The sequence below is a fragment of the Lithobates pipiens genome, unplaced genomic scaffold, assembly GCF_037356315.1.
Source record: "Lithobates pipiens isolate NorthernLeopardFrog02 unplaced genomic scaffold, aLitPip1_a1.2 Scaffold_22, whole genome shotgun sequence".
NCBI lineage: Eukaryota > Metazoa > Chordata > Amphibia > Anura > Ranidae > Lithobates > Lithobates pipiens.
Genome location: NW_027507784.1, coordinates 16,597,498 through 16,618,497, shown reverse-complemented (window position 1 = coordinate 16,618,497; position 21,000 = coordinate 16,597,498). Strand labels below are relative to the sequence as shown.

At 52.4% G+C, this 21,000-nt stretch overlaps 1 protein-coding gene across 1 annotated transcript in view; it reads left to right on the top strand.

Annotated features, from left to right (window-relative positions):
• LOC143923345 (kinesin-like protein KIF13A) overlaps positions 1 to 15,900 on the top strand; it is an 84,562-nt gene extending 68,662 nt beyond the window's left edge. The window contains exons 5-6 of the mRNA XM_077446959.1: positions 14,495 to 14,565; positions 14,959 to 15,900. The gene's annotated coding sequence lies outside the window, so the exon portion shown is untranslated. The remainder of the gene's footprint in view (positions 1 to 14,494; positions 14,566 to 14,958) is intronic.
• The last annotated feature ends 5,100 nt before the right edge of the window (positions 15,901 to 21,000 follow it).

Below are 21,000 nucleotides of genomic sequence, written 5' to 3'. Positions count from 1 at the left end.
TCCCACCATCCCCGTGCTGTGATCATTATGAGAGGCTCCCACCATCCCTGTGCTGTGATCATTATGAGGGGCTCCCACCATCCCTGTGCTGTGCTCGTCATGAGGGGCTCCCCCATCCCTGTGCTGTGATCATTGTGAGGGTCTCCCCCCATCCCTGTGCTATGCTCATTATGAGGGGCTCCCCCATCCCTGTGCTGTGATCATTGTGAGGGGCTCCCCCCATCCCTGTGCTGTGCTCATTATGAGGGGCTCCCACCATCCCTCTGCTGTGATCATTATGAGGGGCTCCCCCCATCCCTGTGCTGTGCTCATTATGAGGGGCTCCCCCCATCCTTGTGCTGTGATCATTATGAGGGGTTCCCACCATCCCTGTGCTGTGCTCAATTGGAGTGGCTCCCACCATCCCTGTGTTGTACTCATTATGAGGGGCTCCCCCATCCCTGTGCTGTGATCATTGTGAGGGGCTCCCCCCATCCCTGTGCTGTGCTCATTATGAGGGGCTCCCACCATTCCTGTGCTGTGATCATTATGAGAGGCTCCCACCATCCCCGTGCTGTGATCATTATGAGAGGCTCCCACCATCCCTGTGCTGTGATCATTATGAGGGGCTCCCACCATCCCTGTGCTGTGCTCATTATGAGGGGCTCCCCCATCCCTGTGCTGTGATCATTGTGAGGGGCTCCCCCCATCCCTGTGCTATGCATATTATGAGGGGATCCCCCATCCCTGTGCTGTGATCATTGTGAGGGGCTCCCCCATCCCTGTGCTGTGATCATTATGAGGGGCTCCCACCATCCCTGTGCTGTGATCATTATGAGAGGCTCCCACCATTAATGTGCTGTGATCATTATGAGAGGCTCCCACCATCCCCGTGCTGTGATCATTATGAGAGTCTCCCACCATCCCTGTGCTGTGATCATTATGAGGGGCTCCCACCATCCCTGTGCTGTGCTCATTATGAGGGGCTCCCTCCATCCCTGTGCTGTGATCATTATGAGGGGCTCCCCCATCCCTGTGCTGTGATCATTATGAGGGGCTCCCACCATCCCTGTGCTGTGATCATTATGAGAGGCTCCCACCATTACTGTGCTGTGATCATTATGAGAGGCTCCCACCATCCCCGTGCTGTGATCATTATGAGAGGCTCCCACCATCCCTGTGCTGTGATCATTATGAGGGGCTCCCCCCATCCCTGTGCTGTGCTCATTATGAGGGGCTCCCTCCATCCCTGTACTGTAATCATTATGAGGAGCTCCCCCATCCCTGTGCTGTGATCATTATAAGGGGCTCCCCCCATCCCTGTGCTGGGATCATTATGAGCAGCTCCCCCCATCCCTGTGCTGTGCCCATTATGAAGGGCTCCCCCCTTCCCTGTGCTGTGATCATTATGAGGGGCTCCCACCATCCCTGTGCTGTGCTCATTATGAGGGGCTCCCACAATCCCTGTGCTGTGCTCATTTTGAGGGGCTCCTCCCATCCCTGTGCTGTGCTCATTATGAGGGGATAACTCCATCCCTGTGTTGTGCTCATTATGAGGGCCTCCCCCCATCCCTGTGCTGTGATAATTATGAGGGGCTCCCCCCATCCATGTGCTGTGATCATTATGAGGGGCTCCCACCATCCCTGTGCTGTGATCATTATGAGGGGCTCCCACCATCCCCGTGCTGTGATCATTATGAGAGGCTCCCACCATCCCCGTGCTGTGATCATTATGAGAGGCTCCCACCATCCCTGTGCTGTGATCATTATGAGGGGCTCCCACCATCCCTGTGCTGTGCTCGTTATGAGGGGCTCCCCCATCCCTGTGCTGTGATCATTGTGAGGGTCTCCCCCCATCCCTGTGCTATGCTCATTATGAGGGGCTCCCCCATCCCTGTGCTGTGATCATTGTGAGGGGCTCCCCCCATCCCTGTGCTGTGCTCATTATGAGGGGCTCCCACCATCCCTCTGCTGTGATCATTATGAGGGGCTCCCCCCATCCCTGTGCTGTGCTCATTATGAGGGGCTCCCCCCATCCTTGTGCTGTGATCATTATGAGGGGTTCCCACCATCCCTGTGCTGTGCTCAATTGGAGTGGCTCCCACCATCCCTGTGTTGTGCTCATTATGAGGGGCTCCCCCATCCCTGTGCTGTGATCATTGTGAGGGGCTCCCCCCATCCCTGTGCTGTGCTCATTATGAGGGGCTCCCACCATTCCTGTGCTGTGATCATTATGAGAGGCTCCCACCATCCCCGTGCTGTGATCATTATGAGAGGCTCCCACCATCCCTGTGCTGTGATCATTATGAGGGGCTCCCACCATCCCTGTGCTGTGCTCATTATGAGGGGCTCCCCCATCCCTGTGCTGTGATCATTGTGAGGGGCTCCCCCCATCCCTGTGCTATGCATATTATGAGGGGATCCCCCATCCCTGTGCTGTGATCATTGTGAGGGGCTCCCCCATCCCTGTGCTGTGATCATTATGAGGGGCTCCCACCATCCCTGTGCTGTGATCATTATGAGAGGCTCCCACCATTAATGTGCTGTGATCATTATGAGAGGCTCCCACAATCCCCGTGCTGTGATCATTATGAGAGGCTCCCCCCATCCCTGTGCTGTGATCATTATGAGGGGCTCCCACCATCCCTGTGCTGTGCTCATTATGAGGGGCTCCCTCCATCCCTGTGCTGTGATCATTATGAGGGGCACCCCCATCCCTGTGCTGTGATCATTATGAGGGGCTCCCACCATCCCTGTGCTGTGATCATTATGAGAGGCTCCCACCATTACTGTGCTGTGATCATTATGAGAGGCTCCCACCATCCCCGTGCTGTGATCATTATGAGAGGCTCCCACCATCCCTGTGCTGTGATCATTATGAGGGGCTCCCACCATCCCTGTGCTGTGCTCATTATGAGGGGCTCCCTCCATCCCTGTGCTGTAATCATTATGAGGAGCTCCCCCATCCCTGTGCTGTGATCATTATAAGGGGCTCCCCCATCCCTGTGCTGGGATCATTATGAGCAGCTCCCCCCATCCCTGTGCTGTGCCCATTATGAAGGGCTCCCCCCTTCCCTGTGCTGTGATCATTATGAGGGGCTCCCACCATCCCTGTGCTGTGATCATTATGAGGGGCTCCCACCATCCCTGTGCTGGGATCATTATGAGCAGCTCCCCCCATCCCTGTGCTGTGCCCATTATGAAGGGCTCCCCCCTTCCCTGTGCTGTGATCATTATGAGGGGCTCCCACCATCCCTGTGCTGTGCTCATTATAAGGGGCTCCCTCCATTCCTGTGCTGTGATCATTATGAGGATCTCCCCCATCCCTGTGCTGTGATCATTATAAGGGGCTCCCCCCATCCCTGTGCTGTGATCATTATGAGGAGCTCCCCCCATCCCTGTGCTGTGCCCATTATGAGGGGCTCCCCCCTTCCCCGTGCTGTGATCATTATGAGAGGCTCCCACCATCCCTGTGCTGTGATCATTATGAGGGGCTCCCACCATCCCTGTGCTGTGCTCATTATGAGGGGCTCCCCCATCCCTGTGCTGTGATCATTGTGAGGGGCTCCCCCCATCCCTGTGCTATGCATATTATGAGGGGCTCCCCCATCCCTGTGCTGTGATCATTGTGAGGGGCTCCCCCCATCCCTGTGCTGTGATCATTATGAGGGGCTCCCACCATCCCTGTGCTGTGCTCATTATGAGTGGCTCCCACCATCCCTGTGCTGTGCTCATTATGAGTGGCTCCCCCATCCCTGTGCTGTGCCCATTATGAAGGGCTCCCCCCTTCCCCGTGCTGTGATCATTATGAGAGGCTCCCACCATCCCTGTGCTGTGATCATTATGAGGGGCTCCCACCATCCCTGTGCTGTGCTCATTATGAGGGGCTCCCCCATCCCTGTGCTGTGATCATTGTGAGGGGCTCCCCCCATCCCTGTGCTATGCATATTATGAGGGGCTCCCCCATCCCTGTGCTGTGATCATTGTGAGGGGCTCCCCCCATCCCTGTGCTGTGATCATTATGAGGGGCTCCCACCATCCCTGTGCTGTGCTCATTATGAGTGGCTCCCACCATCCCTGTGCTGTGCTCATTATGAGTGGCTCCCCCATCCCTGTGCTTTGATCATTATGAGGGGCTCCCCCAATCCCTGTGCTGTGCTCAGTATGAGGGGCTCCCACCATCCCTGTGCTGTGATAATTATGAGGGGCTCCCCCCAACCCTGTGCTGTGATCATTATGAGGGGCTCCCACCATCCCTGTGCTGTGATCATTATGATGGGCTCCACATCCCTGTGCTGTGCTCATTATGAGGGGCTCCCACCATCCCTGTGCTGTGATCATTATGAGGGGCTCCCACCATCCCTGTGCTGTGATCATTATGAGGGGCTCCCATCATCCCTGTGCTGTGCTCATTATGAGGGGCTCCCACCATCCCTGTGCTGTGATAATTATGAGGGGCTCCCCCCATCCATGTGCTGTGATCATTATGAGGGGCTCCCACCATCCCTGTGCTGTGATCATTATGAGAGGCTCCCACCATTCCTGTGCTGTGATCATGATGAGAGGCTCCCACTATCCCTGTGCTGTGATCATGATGAGAGGCTCCCACCATCCCTGTGCTGTGATCATTATGAGGGGCTCCCACCATCCCTGTGCTGTGCTCATTATGAGGGGCTCCCAACATCCCTGTGCTGTGATCATTATGAGGGGCTCCCACCATCCCTGTGCTGTGCTCATTATGAGGAGCTCCCACCATCCCTGTGCTGTGCTCATTATGAGGGGCTCCCACCATCCCTGTGCGTTGATCATTATGAGAGGCTCCCACCATCCCTGTGCTGTGATCATTATGAGGGGCTCCCACCATCCCTGTGCTGTGCTCATTATGAGGAGCTCCCCCCATCCCTGTGCTGTGCTCATTATGAGGGGCTCCCACCATCCCTGTGCTGTGCTCATTATGAGGGGCTCCCCCATCCCTGTGCTGTGATCATTATGAGGAGCTCCCCCCATCCCTGTGCTGTGATCATTATAAGGGGCTCCCCCCATCCCTGTGCTGTGATCATTATGAGGAGCTCCCCCCATCCCTGTGCTGTGCCCATTATGAGGGGCTCCCCCCATCCCTGTGCTGTGATCATTATGAGGAGCTCCCCCCATCCCTGTGCTGTGCCCATTATGAGGGGCTCCAACCATCCCTGTGCTGTGCTCATTATTTGGATCTCCCTCCATCCCTGTGCTGTGATCATTATGAGGGGCTCCCCCCATCCCTGTGCTGTGCTCATTATGAGGGGCTCCCCCCATCCCTGTGCTGTGATCATTATGAGGGGCTCCCACCATCCCTGTGCTGTGCTCATTATGATGGGCTCCCCATCCCTGTGCTGTGCTCATTATGATGGGCTCCCCATCCCTGTGCTGTGCTCATTATGAGTGGCTCCCACCATCCCTGTGCTGTGCTCATTATGAGTGGCTCCCACCATCCCTGTGCTGTGCTCGTTATGGGGGGCTCCCCCATCCCTGTGCTGTGATCATTATGAGGGGCTCCTCCATCCCTGTGCTGTGATCATTATGAGGGGCTCCCACCATCCCTGTGCTGTGATCATTATGAGGGGCTCCCACCATCCCTCTGCTGTGATCATTATGAGAGGCTCCCACCATCCCTGTGCTGTGATCATTATGAGAGGCTCCCAACATCCCTGTGCTGTGATCATTATGAGAGGCTCCCACCATTACTGTGCTGTGATCATTATGAGAGGCTCCCCCATCCCTGTGCTGTGATCATTGTGAGGGGCTCCCCCCATCCCTGTGCTATGCATATTATGAGGGGATCCCCCATCCCTGTGCTGTGATCATTGTGAGGGGCTCCCCCATCCCTGTGCTGTGATCATTATGAGGGGCTCCCACCATCCCTGTGCTGTGATCATTATGAGAGGCTCCCACCATTAATGTGCTGTGATCATTATGAGAGGCTCCCACAATCCCCGTGCTGTGATCATTATGAGAGGCTCCCACCATCCCTGTGCTGTGATCATTATGAGGGGCTCCCACCATCCCTGTGCTGTGCTCATTATGAGGGGCTCCCTCCATCCCTGTGCTGTGATCATTATGAGGGGCTCCCCCATCCCTGTGCTGTGATCATTATGAGGGGCTCCCACCATCCCTGTGCTGTGATCATTATGAGAGGCTCCCACCATTACTGTGCTGTGATCATTATGAGAGGCTCCCACCATCCCCGTGCTGTGATCATTATGAGAGGCTCCCACCATCCCTGTGCTGTGATCATTATGAGGGGCTCCCACCATCCCTGTGCTGTGCTCATTATGAGGGGCTCCCTCCATCCCTGTGCTGTAATCATTATGAGGAGCTCCCCCATCCCTGTGCTGTGATCATTATAAGGGGCTCCCCCATCCCTGTGCTGGGATCATTATGAGCAGCTCCCCCCATCCCTGTGCTGTGCCCATTATGAAGGGCTCCCCCCTTCCCTGTGCTGTGATCATTATGAGGGGCTCCCACCATCCCTGTGCTGTGATCATTATGAGGGGCTCCCACCATCCCTGTGCTGTGATCATTATGAGAGGCTCCCACCATTACTGTGCTGTGATCATTATGAGAGGCTCCCACCATCCCCGTGCTGTGATCATTATGAGAGGCTCCCACCATCCCTGTGCTGTGATCATTATGAGGGGCTCCCACCATCCCTGTGCTGTGCTCATTATGAGGGGCTCCCTCCATCCCTGTGCTGTAATCATTATGAGGAGCTCCCCCATCCCTGTGCTGTGATCATTATAAGGGGCTCCCCCCATCCCTGTGCTGGGATCATTATGAGCAGCTCCCCCCATCCCTGTGCTGTGCCCATTATGAAGGGCTCCCCCCTTCCCTGTGCTGTGATCATTATGAGGGGCTCCCACCATCCCTGTGCTGTGCTCATTATAAGGGGCTCCCTCCATTCCTGTGCTGTGATCATTATGAGGATCTCCCCCATCCCTGTGCTGTGATCATTATAAGGGGCTCCCCCCATCCCTGTGCTGTGATCATTATGAGGAGCTCCCCCCATCCCTGTGCTGTGCCCATTATGAGGGGCTCCCCCCTTCCCCGTGCTGTGATCATTATGAGAGGCTCCCACCATCCCTGTGCTGTGATCATTATGAGGGGCTCCCACCATCCCTGTGCTGTGCTCATTATGAGGGGCTCCCCCATCCCTGTGCTGTGATCATTGTGAGGGGCTCCCCCCATCCCTGTGCTATGCATATTATGAGGGGCTCCCCCATCCCTGTGCTGTGATCATTGTGAGGGGCTCCCCCCATCCCTGTGCTGTGATCATTATGAGGGGCTCCCACCATCCCTGTGCTGTGCTCATTATGAGTGGCTCCCACCATCCCTGTGCTGTGCTCATTATGAGTGGCTCCCCCATCCCTGTGCTGTGCCCATTATGAAGGGCTCCCCCCTTCCCCGTGCTGTGATCATTATGAGAGGCTCCCACCATCCCTGTGCTGTGATCATTATGAGGGGCTCCCACCATCCCTGTGCTGTGCTCATTATGAGGGGCTCCCCCATCCCTGTGCTGTGATCATTGTGAGGGGCTCCCCCCATCCCTGTGCTATGCATATTATGAGGGGCTCCCCCATCCCTGTGCTGTGATCATTGTGAGGGGCTCCCCCCATCCCTGTGCTGTGATCATTATGAGGGGCTCCCACCATCCCTGTGCTGTGCTCATTATGAGTGGCTCCCACCATCCCTGTGCTGTGCTCATTATGAGTGGCTCCCCCATCCCTGTGCTTTGATCATTATGAGGGGCTCCCCCAATCCCTGTGCTGTGCTCAGTATGAGGGGCTCCCACCATCCCTGTGCTGTGATAATTAGGAGGGGCTCCCCCCAACCCTGTGCTGTGATCATTATGAGGGGCTCCCACCATCCCTGTGCTGTGATCATTATGATGGGCTCCACATCCCTGTGCTGTGCTCATTATGAGGGGCTCCCACCATCCCTGTGCTGTGATCATTATGAGGGGCTCCCACCATCCCTGTGCTGTGATCATTATGAGGGGCTCCCATCATCCCTGTGCTGTGCTCATTATGAGGGGCTCCCACCATCCCTGTGCTGTGATAATTATGAGGGGCTCCCCCCATCCATGTGCTGTGATCATTATGAGGGGCTCCCACCATCCCTGTGCTGTGATCATTATGAGAGGCTCCCACCATTCCTGTGCTGTGATCATGATGAGAGGCTCCCACTATCCCTGTGCTGTGATCATGATGAGAGGCTCCCACCATCCCTGTGCTGTGATCATTATGAGGGGCTCCCACCATCCCTGTGCTGTGCTCATTATGAGGGGCTCCCAACATCCCTGTGCTGTGATCATTATGAGGGGCTCCCACCATCCCTGTGCTGTGCTCATTATGAGGAGCTCCCACCATCCCTGTGCTGTGCTCATTATGAGGGGCTCCCACCATCCCTGTGCGTTGATCATTATGAGAGGCTCCCACCATCCCTGTGCTGTGATCATTATGAGGGGCTCCCACCATCCCTGTGCTGTGCTCATTATGAGGAGCTCCCCCCATCCCTGTGCTGTGCTCATTATGAGGGGCTCCCACCATCCCTGTGCTGTGCTCATTATGAGGGGCTCCCCCATCCCTGTGCTGTGATCATTATGAGGAGCTCCCCCCATCCCTGTGCTGTGATCATTATAAGGGGCTCCCCCCATCCCTGTGCTGTGATCATTATGAGGAGCTCCCCCCATCCCTGTGCTGTGCCCATTATGAGGGGCTCCCCCCATCCCTGTGCTGTGATCATTATGAGGAGCTCCCCCCATCCCTGTGCTGTGCCCATTATGAGGGGCTCCAACCATCCCTGTGCTGTGCTCATTATTTGGATCTCCCTCCATCCCTGTGCTGTGATCATTATGAGGGGCTCCCCCCATCCCTGTGCTGTGCTCATTATGAGGGGCTCCCCCCATCCCTGTGCTGTGATCATTATGAGGGGCTCCCACCATCCCTGTGCTGTGCTCATTATGATGGGCTCCCCATCCCTGTGCTGTGCTCATTATGATGGGCTCCCCATCCCTGTGCTGTGCTCATTATGAGTGGCTCCCACCATCCCTGTGCTGTGCTCATTATGAGTGGCTCCCACCATCCCTGTGCTGTGCTCGTTATGGGGGGCTCCCCCATCCCTGTGCTGTGATCATTATGAGGGGCTCCTCCATCCCTGTGCTGTGATCATTATGAGGGGCTCCCACCATCCCTGTGCTGTGATCATTATGAGGGGCTCCCACCATCCCTCTGCTGTGATCATTATGAGAGGCTCCCACCATCCCTGTGCTGTGATCATTATGAGAGGCTCCCAACATCCCTGTGCTGTGATCATTATGAGGGGCTCCCACCATCCCTGTGCTGTGCTCATTATGAGGGGCTCCCACCATCCCTGTGCTGTGATCATTATGAGGGGCTCCCCCATCCCTGTGCTGTGATCATTATGAGGGGCTCCCACCATCCCTGTGCTGTGCTCATTATGAGGGGCTCCCACAATCCCTGTGCTGTGCTCATTTTGAGGGGCTCCTCCCATCCCTGTGCTGTGCTCTTTTTTAGGGGCTCCTCCCATCCCTGTGCTGTGCTCATTATGAGGGGATAACTCCATCCCTGTGTTGTGCTCATTATGAGGGCCTCCCCCCATCCCTGTGCTGTGCTCATTATGAGGGGCTCCCACCATCCCTGTGCTGTGCTCATTATTATGGGCTCCCCCATCCTTGTGCTGTGATCATTATGAGGGGCTACCCCCATCCCTGTGCTGTGATCATTATGAGGGGCTCCAACCATCCCTGTGCTGTGCTCATTATTTGGAGCTCCCTCCATCCCTGTGCTGTGATCATTATGAGGGGCACCCACCATCCCTGTGCTGTGATCATTATGAGAGGCTCCCACCATCCCTGTGCTGTGATCATTATGAGAGGCTCCCAACATCCCTGTGCTGTGATCATTATGAGGGGCTCCCACCATCCCTGTGCTGTGCTCATTATGAGGGGCTCCCACCATCCCTGTGCTGTGATCATTATGAGGGGCTCCCCCCATCCCTGTGCTGTGATCATTATGAGGGGCTCCCACCATCCCTGTGCTGTGCTCATTATGAGGGGCTCCCACCATCCCTGTGCTGTGCTCATTTTGAGGGGCTCCTCCCATCCCTGTGCTGTGCTCATTATGAGGGGATAACTCCATCCCTGTGTTGTGCTCATTATGAGGGCCTCCCCCCATCCCTGTGCTGTGCTCATTATGAGGGGCTCCCACCATCCCTGTGCTGTGCTCATTATGATGGGCTCCCCCATCCTTGTGCTGTGATCATTATGAGGGGCTCCCCCCATCCCTGTGCTGTGATCATTTTGAGGGGATTCCACCATCCATGTGCTGTGCTCATTATGATGGGCTCCCCCATCCCTGTGCTGTGATCATTATGAGGGGCTCCCCCCATCCCTGTGCTGTGCTCATTATGAGGGCCTCCCTCCATCCCTGTGCTGTGATCATTATGAGGAGCTCCCCCCATCCCTGTGCTGTGATCATTATGGGGGCTCCCCCCATCCCTGTGTTGTGATCTTTATGAGGAACTCCCCCCATCCCTGTGCTGTTCTCATTATGAGGGGCTCCCACCATCCCTGTGCTGTGCTCATTATGATGGGCTCCCCCATCCCTGTGCTGTGATCATTATGAGGGGCTCCCCCCATCCCTGTCCTGTGATCATTATGAGGGGCTCCCTCCATCCCTGTGCTGTGATCATTATGATGGGCTCCCCCATCCCTTTGCTGTGATCATTATGAGGGGCTCCCCCCATCCTTGTGCTGTGCTCATTATGAGGGGCTCCCTCCATCCCTGTGCTGTGATCATTATGAGGGGCTCCCCCCATCCCTGTGCTGTGATCATTATGAGGGGCTCCCCCCACCCCTGTGTTTTGATCATTATGAGGGACTCCCCCCCATCACTGTGCTGTGCTCATTATGAGGGGCTCCCCCCATCCCTGTGCTGTGCTCATTATGAGGGGCTCCCTCCATCCCTGTGCTGTGATCATTATGAGGAGCTCCCCCCATCCCTGTGCTGTGATCATTATGAGGGGCTCCCCCCATCCCTGTGTTGTGATCATTATGAGGGACTCCCCCCATCCCTGTGCTGTGATCATTATGAGGGGCTCCCCCCATCCCTGTGTTGTGATCATTATGAGGGACTCCCCCCATCCCTGTGCTGTGTTCATTATGAGGGGCTCCCTCCATCCATGTGCTGTGCTCATTATGAGGGGCTCCCCCTATCCATGTGCTGTGCTCATTATGAGGGGCTCCCACCATCCCTGTGCTGTGCTCATTATGAGGGGCTCCCTCCCTCCCTGTGCTGTGATCATTATGAGGAGCTCTCTCCATCCCTGTGCTGTGATCATTAGGAGGGGCTCCCCCCATTCCTGTGCTGTGATCATTATGAGGGACTCCCCCCATCCCTGTGCTGTGCTCATTATGAGGGGCTCCCTCCAACCCTGTGCTGTGATCATTATGAGGAGCTCCCCCCATCCCTGTGCTGTGATGACTTCCTGGGTTTCATCATAACAAATAATTGTAATTAACGAACATTCTTATTTTGTCCGATTCTGAATCTCCCATCGACTACCAGTACCAGTCTCTCACACTCCCATACTAAAAAAGGTAATTTTCCCAACCCCCACTCAGCAGCAGAATAAAACCTCTGATTGGTCAACAAAACACCAGCCACGTTGCCATTGTAACGTAATTTGGATCCAAAATTTGTAAACAAAATTTTGTACAAAATTCAGAAGCATAGCAATTCGTACTTCGGTTCCTCCCGAATGTACGAATTTATGGAAACTTGTACAAATTCTTGATTTGTACGAAACTAGTTCAAATCAATTTAAGCACCACCGTCAGTGGTAAATGGTTTGTCTCATCCCTATAACTGCAAGAGAGCTTATTGTGTTGAGAAACAACAAACTTACTGGCAGGATCACCATATGAAAATGGAAGAAAAAAAAAAAAGCCTAATGCTGCGTACACATGGGCGGACTGTATGGCCCACTTAGTCCGCCGAAACACATTTCAGCGGACAGTCAGCTCGTGTGTGGGCTTCAGCGGACTTTTTCAGCGTGCAGCCTGGCGTACTAAGTATTTTGGAATTTTCGTAATACTGTCCGTCATACTTTGGTTTCAGCGGACAATCCACTCGTGAGTAGGCTAGTTCGACGGACTAAGAATGGCGCATGCTCAGAAAGGATTTACACGGCGGAAGGTTGCATTGCTGTGTATTGGACTTCCTATTTCTAGTCCCGTCGTACGTGCTGTACACGTCATCGCGCAAGCTTTCGACGGACTGTTTGTGCATCCGTGTGTGGTCAAGTCCGTTCATTCGAAAGTATGACGGACTGTCCGTCGGATTGTATGACGGACTAAGTAGGCCATACAATCCGCCCGTGTGTACGTGGCTTAAGAAAGAAAACAAATGCAACCATCACATCTATAGATTGGTAAGCTGCAATATAATAAATGTTTACTTTTGGGTTTAATACCGCTTTAATGCTCTACTGATGTACATATCAGTGTTGGCAACCGTCAGTATTTTTACTGGCAGCCAGTAAAAAATGGGGACTTTTCTCCTGCAGTAAATGCCAGTGACAGGAAAATGTTGCCAGTAAAAAATATGGCTGTGACGCTTGGCCCAGCCAAGACCATTTGAGTGCCTTCTACAGTGTGTTGGGGCAGCGCTGGCGGGGAGCGGGTCTGGTGGAAGCAGTGCCTGAGCATTCCATATGATGTCATGGTGCAAGGGAGCCGGGCCGAGGGGCTGGAACCTTTTGTGGGTAAGGAAAGCTGGCAGCGGGACTGTTAGTGCTGTTTGGACTAGAGTGGACTGAAGGGACCAGCTGGTGTGGAGAGACTGTCACTGTGGTTTAGAAGGGAACGTGTTGTGTCGGTGAGGTGTCCCTGAGCTACTTACTAGTAAATGTATCCTACTTACTAATGTAAATAAAATAAAAAATATTTTTTTTGCCTTAAGATCTACCTTAAATCACATTGCTAATTGCATATTGTACTTGTTTGTAGCCTAAATACTAAAATGTGCGCATGCAGTAGGTGCCGCCGATATTGTGTTTCCAGTGAGATCCTGTCGCGCTGGTTCCCGGCGACAGGCTTCTCTAACCAGCGCGATGCCGTCCCGCTGGTTCTCGCGCTGGCTGCAATAGCAAAATGTAATTTTCCTATAGTAGCGAGCGAGCGAGCGGCGATAATGTCGCCACACTCATGAAGCCTGCATGCCTTCCTGGGGGCATACCAGGCCCTTAGGTCCGGTAGGGATTTTAAGGGGAATCCCCTACGCTGAAAAAAACGGTGTGGGGTCCCCCCCAAAATCCATACCAGACCCCTATCCAATCATGCACAAGGCTGGTCAGGAAAGGGGGTGGGTATGAGCGAGCGCCCCCCCCCCTTCTGAGCCGTACCAGGCTGCGTGCCCTCAACATGGGGGGTGGGTGCTTTGGGGGAAGGGGGCACCCTGCGGCCCCCCCACCCCAAAGCACCTTGTCCCCATGTTGATGAGGACAAGGGCCTCTTCCCGACAACCCTGGCCGTTGGTTGTCGGGGTCTGCGGGCAGGGGGCTTATCGGAATCCGGGAGCCCCCTTTAATAAGGCCCTCGGATCCCGGCCCCCCACCCTATGTGAATGAGTATGGGGTACAATGTACCCCTACCCATTCACCTGTGAAAAAAAATGTAAAAAAAAACAACACACAAGGTTTGAAAATAATTTATTGCACTGCTTCGGGGGTCTTCCGTCTTGGGGGGTCTTCTCTCCGGACTCCTCCGCTATCTTCTGCTCTTTTGCTAGCTCTTTTACTAGCAGAGGAGCCCGGCTTTCTTCTTTCCCGCTGTCCGGGGGTCTTCTTCCAACTTCTTGTCCCCCTTTTCAGCGGTCTTGTCCCCCTCTTTGGTTCTTCTTGCCGGGCCTCCGCTTTCTTCCTTTAGCTCTTTTACTAGCGGAGGCCCAGTCTTCCGTCGCCGCCGCCCCTTCCTCCGACTTTGGGGGTCTTGTCCCCCTCTTCGGTTCTTCTTGCTGGGCCACCGCTTCTTCTTCCAGCTCTTTTACTAGCGGTGGCCCGGTCTTCTGACGCCGCCGCCTTCCGTTCAGTGCCTGGTTTTGGCGGGAATCCAATTCGGATCCCTGCACCAGTGTGAACCCGGCCAGCGATGCTTGTCGCTTATTGGGAAAGGAAAAGGAACATTTTTCCTTTACCGATGCGAGCCGACTCGGCGCTGGCTCTCACGACGGGGCTCGCAGGGTGTCAATCTCGCCGATAAAAGAGGCGAGATTGACACAATATCGCGGTCACCTACTGTAATTTTGTAACTTTTGGCAGTGCCAGTAAAAACGTTTGGGTGTTGAGTAAATTTCAATCTGGTAGGTTGGCAGCACTGGTACATATATGTGCACAATATGTTACTTGTGATCTTTTATTTCAAAAATATCCACATGAATTGCTTTACTTTCTCATGCAGGGTAGGATGTTTATGTACACACGGGAAGGAAGAATATAGGATTATTTTGGATACGGCAAGAAAAATAACAGGTATGGTGTCTGAGCAGAAGAAATGTGGCCATTTACTAAATTGATAAAACACAACAAAGACCCACAGAACTTTAAATCCAGCAACATTAAAGATCTCTGTTCACAGCATATATTTTCATTTTATAACCTCAGCACCTGAAATTGCTGTGTGATCAGCATTACAAATTAAATTAAAAAAAGACTGTAAATTCTGTCCCAATGGCAAAAAAGAAAAAAAAACAACAACAAAAAAGGAGGGGTTTTGAGCCCGTGATAGCCAAAAATAACTACAGTAAAAAAAAAAAAAAAGTTTTTTGTCCTTCTGTACACTTTAATGGTTTTAAATAAAATGCCCTTTTCCAGTTGCAGAGAAGGTTGATATCCTTTATTTTTAACATTTATTTGCATTCTTAGGAGTCGATCCGGTCATTATACTGACTAGCAAATCCAGAGGACATAGCGAAGAGCGGTCCTTTTTTGAAGATTTGGGAATTGCACCACAAAACATATACGCCATTGAGAATTATACCGAAGAAGATCACCAGAAACTCAGAGAGAAGGACGAACAGATCCTGAAAATTCTCCTCCATATTATAGAGGATGTCAAGTTCGCCTTCAGCTACAAGAGAGATGCAGAAGCTGAAAAAAAAAAACAACTGAAATTCGTGTTGAACCACGTAATGAAGATCGAGGAAGAAAGAGCACGTCTCCGCACGACTCCACCACCGAAGCCAGAAAAAACAAGTGCAACGTCGGATAACAGGTGTATGCAATCTTAGAGAGGTTCTAAAGGCAAAACATTATTTACCTCAATGTAGTCCTTGCAATAAGGTAAACCCCCACAGCCCCTAAACACTTAGGCTGGGTTCACACTGCTGCGGGGGGAGATCCGGATGTGATTCGCACCGCACTGCAGTGCAAATCACATCCGATCTCCGTAGTGATGCGAGTTCAGCCATACAGATAGTATGGCTGAATTCGCATCGCTCCCGCAGAAAACTCGCACGGGACCCTTTTTTTGGTCCGCAGCAGAATCGGATCGCATGGGTGTTCACACCATGCGATCCGATCCCTGTGCGAGTGTGCAGATCGCACTGCGATATGCGGACGGATCTGGGGGTGTCATTAGCATTTCATTGACACTCCCAGCCGTCCGCATAGGGCAGTGTGAACTGCCGGCGGGAGGCATGCGATGCGGGAAAACGCTGCGGATTTGCGGCGTTCCCGCATCGCTATAGTGTGAACCTAGCCTTAGGCTGGGTTCACACTGCTGCGGGGGGAGATCCGGATGTGATTCGCACCGCAAATCACATCCGATCACCGTAGCGATGCGAGTTCAGCCATACAGATAGTATGGCTGAATTCGCATCGCTCCCGCAGCAAACTCGCACGTGACCCTTTTTTTGGTCCGCAACAGAATCGGATCGCATGGGTGTTCACACCATGCGATCCGATTCCTGTGCGAGTCGGCAGATCGCACTGCGATATGCGGACGGATCTGGGGGTTTCATTAACATATCATTGACACTCCCAGCCGTCCGCATAGGGCAGTGTGAACTGCCGGCGGGAGTAATGTGATGCGGGAAAACGCCGCAGATTCGCGGCGTTCCCGCATCGCAGCGGTGTGAACCCGGCCTTAGGCTGCATTCACACCTGAGCGTAGCGTTTTCAAGCGTTTTTTGCGGCGTTTTTTACTGCGATTTGCAGTGTTTTTTACCGCGATTCGCAGCGTTTTTTACCGCGAATTTGTGCAGGGCAAAAGGTCACCAATGTTAAAAGAAGAAAAACGCCCAAATCAGCCCAATTCGCGCGACAAAAAAGGGTCCGGAACTTGTTTGAGCTTCAGGCGTTCGGCTTCAGGCGACTTGGAGTGGAGATGTGAACCATCTCCATAGAGAATAATGGATTTTTTCCCCTCCAGTGTTTTGTAGCTTCAGGCGTCAAGCTACAAAACGCTCAGGTGGGGGTCTTAGCTGACGCCTTTCACAATCCAGCACTATGCCCAGATGTAACTCTTCTCCCTTCACTTCTTTTTCTCACAAGAGACGCAGACAGCAGGGGGAGCCACTCATATCGTGTGAGGAGGGAGCAGATGGCATAGCCGTGCCGCGCTCTGTTTGTTTATGGACCCATACAGCCGGGCTCAGGAGTGCTCTGACATGGGTGCCCCCCCATAGCACACAACTTGCTATGGAAGCAGAAGTAAGGAAGACCCCCACCATGACCACATCCAAAATATATATTCAAGGATTGATCAAGTCAAAAAATGAATGGATTTTGTGGGCACATAATGTGAGTGTCATGGTTATGCAATAGAGTTTGTCTGCTTACCTGTCTCCATGTGTTCATTTCTAGAGACCAGCCGACCCTCACCTGACTGCTTTTATAATCCATCCTCTGGCATGACTCCACCCTAGATCCTATCAGAGAGCTCTATATTAACCTGTGCACTGCTAGCCAGCCCTGCTGATCAACCTTTGTGTGTTTAGCTTCCTGTTACCTGCCGTGTGCTCTGCTGTTATTCCGTTACCAACTTTGGCGTGTCCTTGACCATCCCTGTTTGCCTGTGATCCTGAACTTTTGGCGTGTCCCTGACTATTCCTGTCTGCTTGTGGCCCCGACCTTGGCTTTGTTCCTCACCATCCCTATCCTCCTGTTGCCTACTGTGGGTGCGAGCTGGGGGACCCTGGGGGTCGCGATCTGGAGCCAGTTGCAGTCCATCCTCACCACTCGAGGCTCTGGTAAACACCTGCTGGCTCTTAGACTCCGCGCCCCAGGGAATCTTACGCTCTATCCCCGGTGGGATCCATCTTGGTGCTCTGGTGGCCCTGCCTTCCTATCACCTTGACCTCCGTCCGCAGCACTCAGCTGTAGGGTCCACAACCTTGCGGTGCACTCCTGATCCCTACGGTGTGCATCTGTCACCTCGCCTCAGGGTGACCTGACAGTGAGAGAGTGAATCAGTAAAAAAGTATACATTTTATTGCAACATAGTTAAAACATAGTTAAAAAACATATAAAACATACGTATGTATGGACACATTTATCAGTTACCCAATAATGCAGTTATAGACGACTGGACCTACGGTACAAAGATTAATTTAATACTTTATCAAGCTTAATGTGAGTTTTTTTTCAACTGTATCAAGGTAATAGAAACATTTCTGATCCAGTAATGCCTCCAAAAACTTTCTTGTTGACGTGTTTCACTAAAATATTAGCTTCCTCAGGAGAGATACATGTACTGGGTACTGCCACTGATACCCCCCACACCACCACCACTATTGCCACTGATACCCCCCACACCCCCATCCCCACTACTGTCACTGATACCCCCCTCACTCACCACCACCACCACTACTGCCACTGATACCCCCCTCACTCACCACTACTGCCACTGATACCCCCCTCACTCACCACCACCACCACTAATGCCACTGATACCCCCTCACTCACCACCACCACTACTACTGCCACTGATACCTCCCATACCACCACCACTATTGCCACTGATACCCCCCACACCGCCATCACCACTACTGCCACTGATACCCCCCACACCACCACCACTATTGTCACTGATACACCCCTCACTCACCACCACCACTACTGTCACTGATACCCCCCTCACTCACCACCACCCCTACTGCCAATGATACCCCCTCACTCACCACCACCACTATTGCCACTGATACCCCCCACACTGCCATCATCACCACTACTGTCACTGATACCCCCTCACTCACCACCACCACCACTACTGCCACTGATACCCCCTCACTCACCACCACTACTGCCACTGATACCCCCCACACCACCACCACTATTGCCACTGATACCCCCCACACCGCCATCACCACTACTGTCACTGATACCTCCCTCACTCACCACCACCACTACTGCCACTGATACCCCCTTCACTCACCACCACCACCACTACTGCCACTGATATCCCCCACACCACCACCACTATTGCCACTGATACCCCCCACACCGCCATCACCACTACTGCCACTGATACCCCACACACCACCACCACTGTCACTGATACCCCCCTCATTCATCACCACCACTACTGTCACTGATACACCCCTCACTCACCACCACCACTACTGTCACTGATACCCCCCTCACTCACCACCACCACTATTGCCACTGATACCCCCCACACCACCACCACTACTGCCACTGATACTCCCCACACCACCACTACTGCCACTGATACCCCCCACATCACCACTACTGTCACTGATACCCCCCTTACTCACCACCACCACTACTACCACTGATACACCCCTCACTCATCACCACCACCACTACTGCCACTGATACCCTGCACACCACCACCACCACTACTGCCACTGATACCCCCCACACCACCACCACTACTGCCACTGATACCCCCGCACATCACCACTACTGCCACTGATACCCCCTCACCACCACCACTGCCACTGATACCCCCACACCACCACCACTGAAACCCCCACACCACTGCTGCCACTGCCCTCCCCACCACTCATCCCATCCCACCCCCCCCAACTACCAGCCTCGCCATGGATCCCATCCTCCAACCACTGCTGCCACTCATTTCATCCAATGCCCCCCACCACTGCCACTTATCTCATCCCCCTCCAACCATCACCCTTGCCACTAATCTCATTCCCCCCACCACCTCTGCCACTCATCCCATTCAATCCCCCCTACCACTGATCCCATCCCCCAACCACAACCCTTGCCACTGATCCAATCCCGCCTCACAGCTGGAAATCATCCCACCCCCCACCACCACCGCTGCCACTGATCCCATCCCCACCCAACCACCACTGCTGCCATTGATCCCACCCCACCACCACTGCCACTGATCCAATCTCTTCCTCACTGCTGCCACTCATACCATCCCACACCACCACCACCACTGCCACTGATCCAATCTCTTCCTCACTGCTGCCACTCATACCATCCCACACCACCAATGCCACTGATCCTATCCCTCCCTGACCACCACTGCTGCCACTGATCCCACCCCCCACCGCTGCCACTCATTCCAGGGGCACAATTGCAATAGCACACATGTTGCCTCTGAACCCCTGGATAGGGGGGCATTTAAAGGAACAAATCCCCTTCATTTTTCTCCTGCAGCCACTAAAAGTCTGCTTCTGCTTCTCTCCCTCTGATAGGCATTCAGTGGCTGTAGGTGGAAAAATGGACTGGATTTGTTCCCCCTCCTATCCAGGTCCTGCTGCCCCTGGGATCAGTGGAAAGGACCCTGGCTGGAGGTCAGAGGGGACCTCCATGATTTCTTGCACTGGGGCCCTGAAGGTTCTAGTTACGCCTCTGGGTCCAGTGTAAGTTCACCTTACAGGTTTTCTGTAAAGGTGAACTTACACTTTAAAGCATTGCAATCAGTTGTCATTATTGTATACATGATCTACTATATGTGTTAATCTTCCAATAATAATCTATAGCTCATCTATAAACTCGTAATGAGTAGTTCCGTTTATGAAAACTTTCCGTTCTTATGGTTTGTATCTTTTTTTCTGCTGTACACAATAAAATAGTTTTGATCTGGAGCCTGAGTCTTTTACATCATAAAGCAGATATTATATACTGTACCTAAAGACAATATGGGAACCCTACAATGGATATCACAATCTCCAAGCCAGCCTGGAATGCAAGCTGGACAGATACCATATAGGACAACTGTCATTTAGGGGTATATGGTTTTTTTTTTTTTTTTTTAATATTAGTAAAGTGGACCTTGCACTAAGATACGATTTACTATCATTGTAGAAAACAAATTCACAATAAAATTACATTTCTACTCCGCACATTATTTATACACCACAATCATCAAACTACACATTCACTATGCATGATTTCATTATACCAATGTATTAAAAACGTCCCCATATTAAAAACAAAATAACAAAGCGATAACATAAGACTATCTGCCTTCTTTAACCACTTCAGCCCCGGAAGATTTTACCCCACTTCCTGACCAGAGCACTTTTTTGTGATTCAACACCGCCTCACTTTAACTGACAATTGCGCGGTCGTGCGACGTTGCACCCAAAAAAAAAAAAATTACGTCATTTTTTTCCCCACAAATAGACCTTTATTTTGGTGGTATTTGATCACGTCTGCGATTTGTTATTTTTTGCGCTATAAACAAAAAAAAAAAAAAAAGGCAACAATTTTGAAAAAAAAACAAAACATTTTTTTTTTACTTTTTGCTATAATAAATACCCCCAAAAATATATATATAAAAAAAATGAATTTCTTTCTCAGTTTAGGCCGATACGTATTCTTCTATATATTTTTGATAAGAAAAAAAAAAATTGCAATAAGCGTATATTGATTGGTTTGCACAAAAGTTATAGCGTCTACTAAATAGGGGATAGTTTTATTTTTTATTTTTTTTTAATTAGTAATTGTGATCTGCGATGATTTTTA